This window comes from Thrips palmi, unplaced genomic scaffold (genome assembly GCF_012932325.1).
Source record: "Thrips palmi isolate BJ-2018 unplaced genomic scaffold, TpBJ-2018v1 HiC_scaffold_17, whole genome shotgun sequence".
Classification (NCBI taxonomy): Eukaryota; Metazoa; Arthropoda; class Insecta; order Thysanoptera; family Thripidae; genus Thrips; species Thrips palmi.
In genome coordinates this window covers 4,695,422-4,705,081 of record NW_023144626.1, presented here as the reverse complement: position 1 = coordinate 4,705,081, position 9,660 = coordinate 4,695,422, and the positions used below count along the sequence as shown (strand labels likewise).

Genomic DNA, 9,660 nt, shown 5'->3' with positions numbered 1-9,660 from the left:
ACGGAGGCAGCACAGCCCGGACACGCGATGCACCGAAAGCGACCGTCGCTGTTGACCTTTGGAGGGTCAGTCACGGACTGCAAAAAATCCACGGGGAATCATTGTTCACTTGGGGTGTGGGTAAGGCTCGTGAAAAGAAGCAGACCACTGAGAATAGTTTGTTCCGCGGTTAACAGTGACACTGTTTTATTATGCATCAAGCAATTAGGTGGGTAACCTAGAGTGCGACCTCATTCCGTCCAGTCGGTTCACACATCGAGGTCTCGCTAAAGTGGCGAAGGCGGTGGTGCTGTGTCAATCAGGCACAGTCCCGAGGCCGCGTCCGGACTCGCGTGGCACCTCGGTGGCACAGTGCGGGGCACTTTCGCACGCCACCTCCGTAAACATTTAATGGTCAGAATATGTGAAATGACGTACTATCGTGATGGAGAGTATGAGCTCTGGCCGTGGCGGTGACACACCGTGCCGCTGGCCAGTCCTTCTCGGTCTTCGCTGATAACAGAATCAGCGCGCCGAGTGCAGCCCCGATCCGCGGGTGTTCCATCTTCGTCAAATCCACTACTTTCCCCCCCGAGTTGGCAGCGGAGCCGCGGCCAAGTTTCGGCCTTTCGGTTACCATTCGCCAAAGTTTGCGGTTGTAATTACTGCCCGGCCTTCCCTCTTCTCTTCTTTTCTCTCTCCAACGCAAACAAAACAGCAACGCGTCATTATTTCTTGACGCGATCCTGCAGGACCTTTCTTCCAGTCTCCTCCTCGGCCTCGGCCCTCGGCCATCCACAATTATTAAAAACGACGCCGGGCGCGCCCTTTCGGCCCGTTCGGGATCCGGTCGGTCGATTTATCAGTCCTCGGGCCTGGGCGCGGACGGGGGCCTGCATGAACAAACAACTATCGCACCACCAGCGCGACCACAGGCCCGATCGGGAACACATTTTAAACCGCTGGGGACCGGAATTCCCATGTGATGTATTCGTAATTTTGATGGATGTTTCGAAAGATCCTCTGTAAACAAAAATAGCGTGTGGTTCGCGCCTCCCCTGGGACCTTTCCTGGGCGTACCGGCGGCACGCTGCGCTAGAGAGGCAGCGGGTACCGCGGGTACCGTGTTTACTTGACCCCTGCCATTAGTGCCACTAATTGTTTGACCACCAGAAAAATGGCGCCCCCCGCGGCGCGAGGAGGAACTACGTGAGAGAGTCATTAGGCTGGTGCCGTGCCTGGCCGTTGCCCCCACCGCCTCTCGGTCCTCGATCTCGATGGGCATTCCCTCGCCGAGCAAACGAGTGTGCGACGGGAAAAGATACCATGCATTACGAAGGATGATTTTCATTTACGTCCCTATTGCGCTTTTCATTTGTTCAAGGTGGATCGTGCATTCATTCATTCATTCATTCATTCATTCATTCATTCATTCATTCATTCATTCATTCATTCATTCATTCATTCATTCATTCATTCATTCATTCATTCATTCATTCGTAGGTCCGTGCATTCATTCATCGGTGCAATAAATGGACATCGATTGGTTGAATGAATGAACACCGGTCCATTCATTCACTCATTCGGTGATAGTTCAGGTGATGTGCTCACAGCATCGCTGTGCCGTGCCGCCGGCAAGGCCGCATCCTCCTGTCCCCTCCCCTCCCCTTCATTCCCTCGCTCGGCGACGGCAGGCGAAGGGGCCGGAGGAGAGGGGAGGGGGAGCGGCGCGGGCGGGGGGCGGGGCGAGCGGCCGCGACCAACGCCACTCTCCAGTCTCTGCCCGGCAGTGGTTCCGTTCGGTCGGCCGTCGCGTCTCGCCTCGCCCGGCCCCGTCCCGCGTCGCGCCGCGTCGAGTTGCCTTACGCCGGGCCGAAGCGACCCTCCCCGCCACCAACCTCACCGACGTCCTCGCCGTGCCCGCCGCGCTCGCCGCCCCCAGCCCCGCGGAGTACAGTGTCGTGGTCAGGATGCTCAGAGCCGCCGCCGGCCGTCCCGACGCGCTGCCGGCGCGCGCGCGCGTGGTGTTGTGATTGTGCAGTGAAAGTGATGGTGCCAAAAAAGGTGATTGTGATTGACGGCAATCACTGATTGTGTTGTTGCTCGTGTGCCCTGCGAGCGGGAATAGTGGCAACAGACCGGCGGACTAGAGGACCTCGTCGTCGGCAGACCCGGGCCGACCGGGCCGGATTTCTCGCTTCTCGTCGGACTCGGTGAGTGGCAGTAGGGCTCTGACTTTTGCCCGGGTACCCGGGTTACCCGGTTACCCGCCCGCCCGGGTTGGACCGGGTCTGCGGGTAGACCCGGGTCCCCGGAGCCTTGGATCCACCGCCCTGGCAGTAGGCAACACGCAGTGCGCTCCAGTGGGCCGTGTTGCCTACTTCTAGGGCGGTGGATCCAAGGCTTCGGGTAAACCCGCAGACCCGGGTCTTACCCGGGCGACCCGGGTACCCACGGTCCGGGTTTTTAAGAGCTCTAAGTGGCAGTGTAGCGGCCATTCGTGCCCTTCCGCGCGCACCCGGGCTGTCGTTACGGAAGCGCACTCATTTCGCCCTCAAGCAGACCCCGAATGTAAACAAACGAAAACCACCTCGCGCTCTGCGTTGTTGTTGTTGTTTGACGTGTCGAACTTGGCGGCGATTGGCGGCGGAAAAAGTGGACATGGCAGGGAGCGCTGTACGAGGAAATAGCGCGGGACAGCGGGGCTGGCTGTCCGTGTCCATCCCGTCACTCATAAACCCTCGTCCGTAACTGGCCTGCATTCTGCCCGCCCGTCCGTCGGCCCGTTCGTCCAGACGCGGCCCGACGCCCCCGCTGGGACTGCGTGTTCCGGCACAGTGCGAAATTTCCAGTAGGGGCGGCGTCCCCGTCCCGGCCGTCCGGGCCCGGTGCACCGGCAGGCACCGGCAGGCCGAGTCCGAGCGGGAGGTCTGTCTCTCTCGCACTCGTGTGACGCTGCTGGCGGTGCGAGAGAGACACACCGCCGTCTCGGGATCGGCGTGCCCGCCCGTCGCCGTGCGCGTCCCGCGCCGCCTCGCCGGCGACGCCGGTGACGAGACGAGACGAGCGCGGACGAGCGTTGTCGCTGGCTGGCTGGCTGGCTGGCTGGCTGGCAGCCGGGCGAGGCCGCGTCGCCGTGCCTGTCTGCTCCCCTGCGCTGCCTCCGTGCGGGTGAAACTTTGATCGTGGCGGTGCTGGCGGTGCTGGCGGTGCTGCTGGTGCACGACGTGGCCGAGGTCGCGGTCGCCGCGTCCCACCCCAGGTGTGACGACGGCCACCTGGGCTCGGCCGGCTGCGAAAAGCACTGCCAGGCACGGCGGAGTGAGCCGCCCGCAATACACGGCGCGACGAAAATGAATTTTTGATGGTCGGACGGTCTGCTTCATCCGGAGCTGCGCGCGCCGCCCACGCAGAGGCGGCAGCAGGCACTGGCAGGCAGGCTGGCGGGCTAATTGCGGCCCCCCGAATGGGTTTAAAAATGGAGAGCGTGAAGTGGCCACGCCTCAAAGGCAAACTTGTTAATCATTTCGCCATCTTTGCGGGCCTTTTGGCGCAGCGGCCTGGCTGGCGCGGCAAGGCTCGGCCTCGGCGCCCTTGAATGGGGTTGGTCTTTGGGGAGCGGCCGGGGTCGCTGCTGCGAGACTCAATTTGCAGGGTTTTAGCAGCCAGCACGAAAACCGAATTATTTTGTTTGTCGTATTTCTCGGCGAAAACGTTAAAATTGGGTCGAGCAGTGTAGCGTCGCCGGTTCGAACGTCCTGGTCGTCGCTCTGCGGGACTCGATGTGTCCGTCGAGAGACGCTCCATTGTGACGAGGCGGACTCCCGGACTTGACTCCAGCGCGGCTAGAGTGGAGCGGTCGCCGAGGCTGCAGTGACGCTGTGACGTCATCGGCCACCAATCGCTCTCCGCCAGTGTGCGTGCCTTGCCTCTGTACCTTTTCGCTCGTTACGCTGTCGCGACACTGCCATGCCTTCGCCGTCTCAGAGAGTCTAGTTTCCGATCGTTTGTAATACGAACGATTTTCTTTGTAATACAAAGGAAAAATCCTTCGCAGGCTGCAAGAAGCATTTCTTTGTAGAGTTTTAAGTGTGCGAAGCGACTCTTTTTCCGTCGTCGCGCTCCGCCAGCTGGTGCTCTGTCTCTCTCGCTCCCCCGCGGGACCTCCGGGACCGACGGGACGCGCCGTGAGAGCGAGAGAGACGGAAGCCTCATTTCGCGTCGTTGGGAAGGTTCAGTGCGGATCCAGAGGGACAATTGCCCCTCCCTTGACCCCTAGATAGCCGCCTGAAAGGTAGGCAAAAAAGCAACACTTTGCCCCTGTAAGTAGGCAAAAAGTGCTAATTTGACCACCACCCCCCTAGGCCGTATCCGGGATCCGCCACTGGCTCGCTCCGGACTGGAACATCGCATCCGAAACAATTATAGCAGACGGTTTCCCGCGTCAAACTTACCCCTTTTTCCTCATTGCTGCCATTGCTCTGGCTGCGCGCCCAAAGCGGCGCAAAGCGGCGCAACTCGCGGCTCAAGTTGCGCCGCCGGCGTAAGTTTTGCAGGACGCGTCCTTAGCCTGCGGCTGGGGCCCTGCGCCGCCCTGCGCCGCCCCGCGCCACCCGGCGTCCTGGATGGCTATTTGTAACAGAGTTTGCTGCGTTCGCCGCACTTCACTCCGTCGAGGACCGCGGAAGAAAAGATGGCGGCGGACCTGCCGCGTTTATAGTTCGTCCCGGGGGTCTGTCTGTCTGTCTGTCTGTCTGTCTGTCTGTCTGTCTGTCTGTCTGTCCGTCCGTCCGTCCGCATTTCGCCTCAGCAAATTGTCAGGCCTTTTCTCGGTAAAATCTCACGGGCGAGCGTACCCTCTTATTGCATACTGTTGGTTTGCCCTGAAACAACAACAACAACAACAAGTGTGGTGTTGTTGAAAGCGCAGGCGGTGCCCCCCCCCCCCTCTCCCTTGTCGCTCAGATCTTGCAGGCAGGGCTGGATTCCGTGTCCGTCCGGCTATGCATATAGAAAAGGACAACAAAATAGCGCGTATCGCCGAGTGGGTATCTCGACTGCATAGCGAAGGGAGGGCGAAAAAAAAAGAGGAAAGAGTTTGGTGCTCAACGGACCACCTGTTTCTAAATCGGGAAGGACCTCCATGGAATGGGCTGGGCTTGTTTTCTTTTCCGTCCCAGAACGGAGCAGTGGCGCGGCCAGACAGCCGGACCGTTTTCACCAATTTTCTCCGATTTTCTCCATTTTTCAAAGACAAAAAGCGCATATCGACACGTTTGGCAGACAACGTTCGGCGCGCTTTTCGACCCACTCCAAATCGTCCCCTCCCCTTCTCCCCCCTTCTCCCCCTTCTCCCCCCTTCCTCCCCCCTCTTTTTCCGGTGCGGCGACGTTAACCTGCGAGGCTGGACCGTATGAGCAGCGTGCGTTGGGGCGCACGGACCACCGCCACCGCGTCATTTGCCTGCAATATTCAAGGCGCGCTGAATTTTGCAGTGTGATGCATGACACCGCGCGTGCGTAAGATGCGTCGTCAACGCGCCCCCGTAAGAGGCACTGTAAAAAAAAATTTGTTATTAAAAAAAAGTTGGTTGAAAAAAAAAGACGCTTGGTGTCAAAAAAAAAATGGCGTTGCAAAGAAACAAATTGGCGTTAAAAATAATTTGCTGTTAGAAAAAATTAACGTTAAAGTCAATGGAAATGTTTTGTACAAAAAGTGGCGATTTTGGGGTTTGTTTGAGTTTTTTCTTCTCGTCGGGTGACTAATGTCGCCTTAAAAGGCGACAGTAATGACGCTAATCGACGCCACTCGGGCGCCGAATGGCGGATATTATTGACCCCGGCGTGACCCCGACTCGGCCCGGCTCGGCCCGGTGGCACGAGACTTGCGGTGGGGTGGCGTGCCGGTCGACGTTAATTCGATCATGACCAGTTTCACACCGCCATCGCCATCGTCGGCGCGGCGTGGCACTGCCCGGCGTGGCACTGCCCGGCGTGGCACTGCCCGGCGTGGCACTGCCCGGCGTGGCACTGCCCGGCGTGGCCCGCGGCACCGCCCCGAGACCGCCACGCGGCCGCCATGCCGATTAGGAGGCTCTGGCCGCCCTGGCCGCCCTGGCGGTCGATGGCAGTGATGCCCTCCTTGTGATTAGCTGACGAGGCTCCTCTTTTCCCGTCTTTTGTTTTTGTTGCTTGTTTTGGCGTTTGCAGTCCGCGCCGCGCACTCGCTGCATGACGATACGCATCGCGGAAGGTTTATGGCAGCGCCGCCCACACATTTTGTTGTTGTTGTTTTTGAGGGTTTTTTTTTGGCTGGTTTTTTTAGGGGCGTGTCGGTCTTCCCTTTGGCCGGTCGGCGGTGCGGGTGCAGCGGTTCATCTCGATTCCTGCTGCTTTTCCCAGAATTCCCACAAGCAAGGGGGGAGGGCCCCACGCGGCCCCGCGGCCACGCCACCGCCTTGCAGTGGGGAAGGGAGGCCTGCCAGAGCGCACCAAAAAACGGCCGAGCCTGTCACGCCGAGATGCGATTTGACGGGAGAGAGAGAGAGAGAGAGAGAGAGCGAAAGAAAGCCGCGGATGAAACGCCTCCTCAAAGAAACGCCGCCCTTGTCGCGCGTATGGTGGAAAGCAAATGGAGCAGCGGCTCCCATTACTATGCAATTTACAGTGTGCGAGTGTGTCTGTGTGTCCTCAGCCTAGTTTATAGTAGAGCCCCAATGGTGAGTGCGTGTGTGTGTTTTAAAGAGAGATGGAGGGAGAAAGAGCGAGAGGGAGGGGCGTATATGCGAGTGCAGACAATAAGGAGAAAGAGGCGGCGCGTCGTGTCACGAGGGTGTTAGTTCGCGCGCACTCCATTCATTACCTTTGAGTCGGCCTTTCTGTCCGTCTGTCTGTCTGTCTGTCTGTCTGTCTGTCTGTCTGTCTGTCTGTCGGCGGGGCGCGCTCGCCGTGTCGCCACGTCGTGTTTTAACTAAAGTGACGCCCGGAGACAGGCGGGTGACACCTGCACAATGGGCTAACGCTGCTGACGCACGCCAGAGTTTAGTTCAAGGCGAGTACTCACTCCGCCCCCCACCCCTCCCGCCTCGCCTTCGTGCTGTACAGTGTGTCCGCGAGTCAGCCCCTTTGCTTGCAAGGCTTGCCTGGGGTTTGCTCGGAGGGCGGCGGCTGTGGCTGGACAGCGTCGGACCGGCCAGGCTGCAGCGGATCCATCAAGAGGGAAGCAAAGGGCTGCGGGACGACCGTGAAGCGTCGCCGCGTCGCTCTGTCTCTGTCGCACTCACGGGGCGCCCCGCACTCGTCAGCGAGTGCGACAGAGACAGAGCCGCCGATAATGTGCCAAAATGGAGGCGTGGGAAGCGGGCGCGTGCATCGCGCTGCATCGCGTGCGACGGCCGCCGTGTGGTTTGGCGGCGGGGGGGGGGGGGGGGGGGGGTCGGCGCGACGGCCCTCTCGATAGCCGCAGAGGCGCTCTCTTCGTCTGTTTGCGCCTGGAAGCCTAGAATTCGGTCAGGGCCCGTGCCTAATTCAGCGAAAAGATAGGGCCGGGCCAAAGCCACTGCTTCGACGCCCCGTCTCTCTCGCACCCGAGCGGAGCGCGCCGCGAGTGCGAGAGAGACGGAACCATTGTTCGGAGTCAGTCTGCAGCGGCAAGCCGGGGGCGCAGCCACCGCGACCCCACGCCTATAGGTGGGCCGGCCAGCGGCGTCTCTCTCTCTCTCTCTCTCTCTCTCTCTCTCTCTCTCTCTCTCTCTCTCTCTCTCTCTCTCTCTCTCTCTCTCTGCCTCCCCTCGGCGGGTGTTTGCCTTCGCGTTACAGTGGGCCGGGCGCGGAGCTCTGGAATAAAAGGGACGACGGGTTCACGTTCGCAGTGTCGGCGGCGGCTGCTGATTTTGAAATCAAATATTTTTCCTGAACCATCCGCGTCACCCGACTCGGCCCAAGTTTTAAACCCGAATCCGTAACTTTGGAAAGGGATTTTGGACGCTGCAGTAATGCGCTCCATCCTCGCCACACTGTAGGATTGCGCTGCTCCGCCTGGCGTTTGCTTTGGGCGGGACGGGCGGGCTGAAAATGTGGACCAACGTGGACGAGGAGCGGCGGCGCGCGCACTGTCAAGGACCGCGCCTCTCAAATTGACTGCTTCTTTCCGAAATCTCATTAAGTGCAAGCGAGCCCTCGTCGGCGTAGCGTGTCACCCCGTACACCGCGTGGCGTGGTGGGGCGTGGTGGGGGACCCGGAGGATCGACGGCAAATAACCCTTTTTGTTTGTTTTTAATTTTTATCCCCCCACCTCTTCTCTCTCTCTCTCTCTCTCTCTCTCTCTCTCTCTCTCTCTCTCTCTCTCTCTCTCTCTCTCTCTCTCTCTCGCTGTTGCGCCCAAACGCCGCCGGCTGCGTTCCTCGCGACGGTGGCCCGGCGCTGAGACTTCCGCCCTCATCCGATAGCTCGAGAGGGGAGGGGGAGGGGAGGGGAAAGTTTGCACGATCGGGTTTGCGGCTACTGCTGCGCTGCTGCGGTCCCCGCACAGTTTGAGGTGGATCGGACGGTTCTGTCGAGGAGCACGAGACGGCAAGAGGGCGCCCCGGCGGTGGCGGCTTCCGAACGGGGCTCCTCTGTCTCTCTCGCACCCCCACGGGGCCCGGCCGGGGCGCCCCGCGCGAGTGCGGCAGAGGCAGAGCGACGACAGCGGTGTTTCGGGATCGGCCTACTGGACCCCCTATCCTCCAGCCCGGAGGCTCTGGGGGGCGTAAGACCGGCAGTCGTGTGTTTGTCTGCCTGCCTGTCGCTGTCTGTCTGCCTGGCTGCCTGTCTGTCTGCCTGCCTGCCTGTCTGTCTGCCTGCCTGTCTGCCTGCCTGTCTGTCTGCTGCCTGCTGCTGTTGCTCTGCTGCCTGGTCTGCCTGCTGTCCTGTCTGCCGCCGCCTGTCCGCCCCGCTCAGCAGCCCGTCACCGCGTCTAGCCCGGGGTGCGCGCACGCGGCACGCGGTATGGGCGGCGCAGGTGGCCGCCAGACCGGCACCGAACTTTGGTATCGCGTCGCCGTGATCTTGACGTCAACGTCTCAATTCGGCACTTGGCGCGGCGCGGCGAGCAAGGCGCGCGAGGCTCGGCGGCGAGGCTCGGCGGCGAGGCCAGCCGGACATTGGTAAAGCATTGGGCTCGCCTGCCTGCCCGCCCGCTGCCGCCACCCCCGCCCGCTGCGTGACGGTAACAGATTCCGATCGTTGCATGCGTCTTGGGTCGATGCCTCCAGAGTGGCGTGCCGATAGTTTGTGTGACTCGGCGCGTGGCGTGGCGGGGCGAGGCGGGGCGGGACGGGGCGGGGCGGGGCGGGGCGTGCGGATGTACAATTACATCACGGAGGCCGAAAAAGAGTTGGCGATGCATTTCGGAAGCGCCGGGAGCCGCACTTGGTTTCATGTTTATTTTGAGATACGCTTTGCTGTGTTTGTCAGCCCATTCTAGGGCTGAAATGCAAAAGAGACGGGACGAAAATAGGCCTTCCCCCGCGGAGGTAGCGGGTAGAACAACTTATAATACCGCCGTGACTAATGTCGAACCATCAAGCCCGGTAACAACCCATTGTTGGGTACGTGAGTGATGTGGGGCGCGGTGGGGCGCGGTGGGGCGCGGTGGGGCGCGGTGGGGCGCGGTAGGGCGCGGTGGGTGGGAGGGCTGCC

The 9,660-nt window shown here is 60.7% G+C and overlaps 1 protein-coding gene across 3 annotated transcripts in view; it reads left to right on the top strand.

The window, feature by feature from the left end:
• Positions 1–1,944: 1,944 nt before the first annotated feature.
• Positions 1,945–9,660, top strand: part of LOC117643720 (nephrin-like) — a 151,320-nt gene continuing 143,604 nt past the window's right edge. For 2 of the 3 annotated variants that reach the window (XM_034382782.1, XM_034382780.1), the window contains exon 1: positions 1,945–2,192. The gene's annotated coding sequence lies outside the window, so the exon portion shown is untranslated. The remainder of the gene's footprint in view (positions 2,193–9,660) is intronic. The other variant, XM_034382781.1, reaches the window with a different exon arrangement.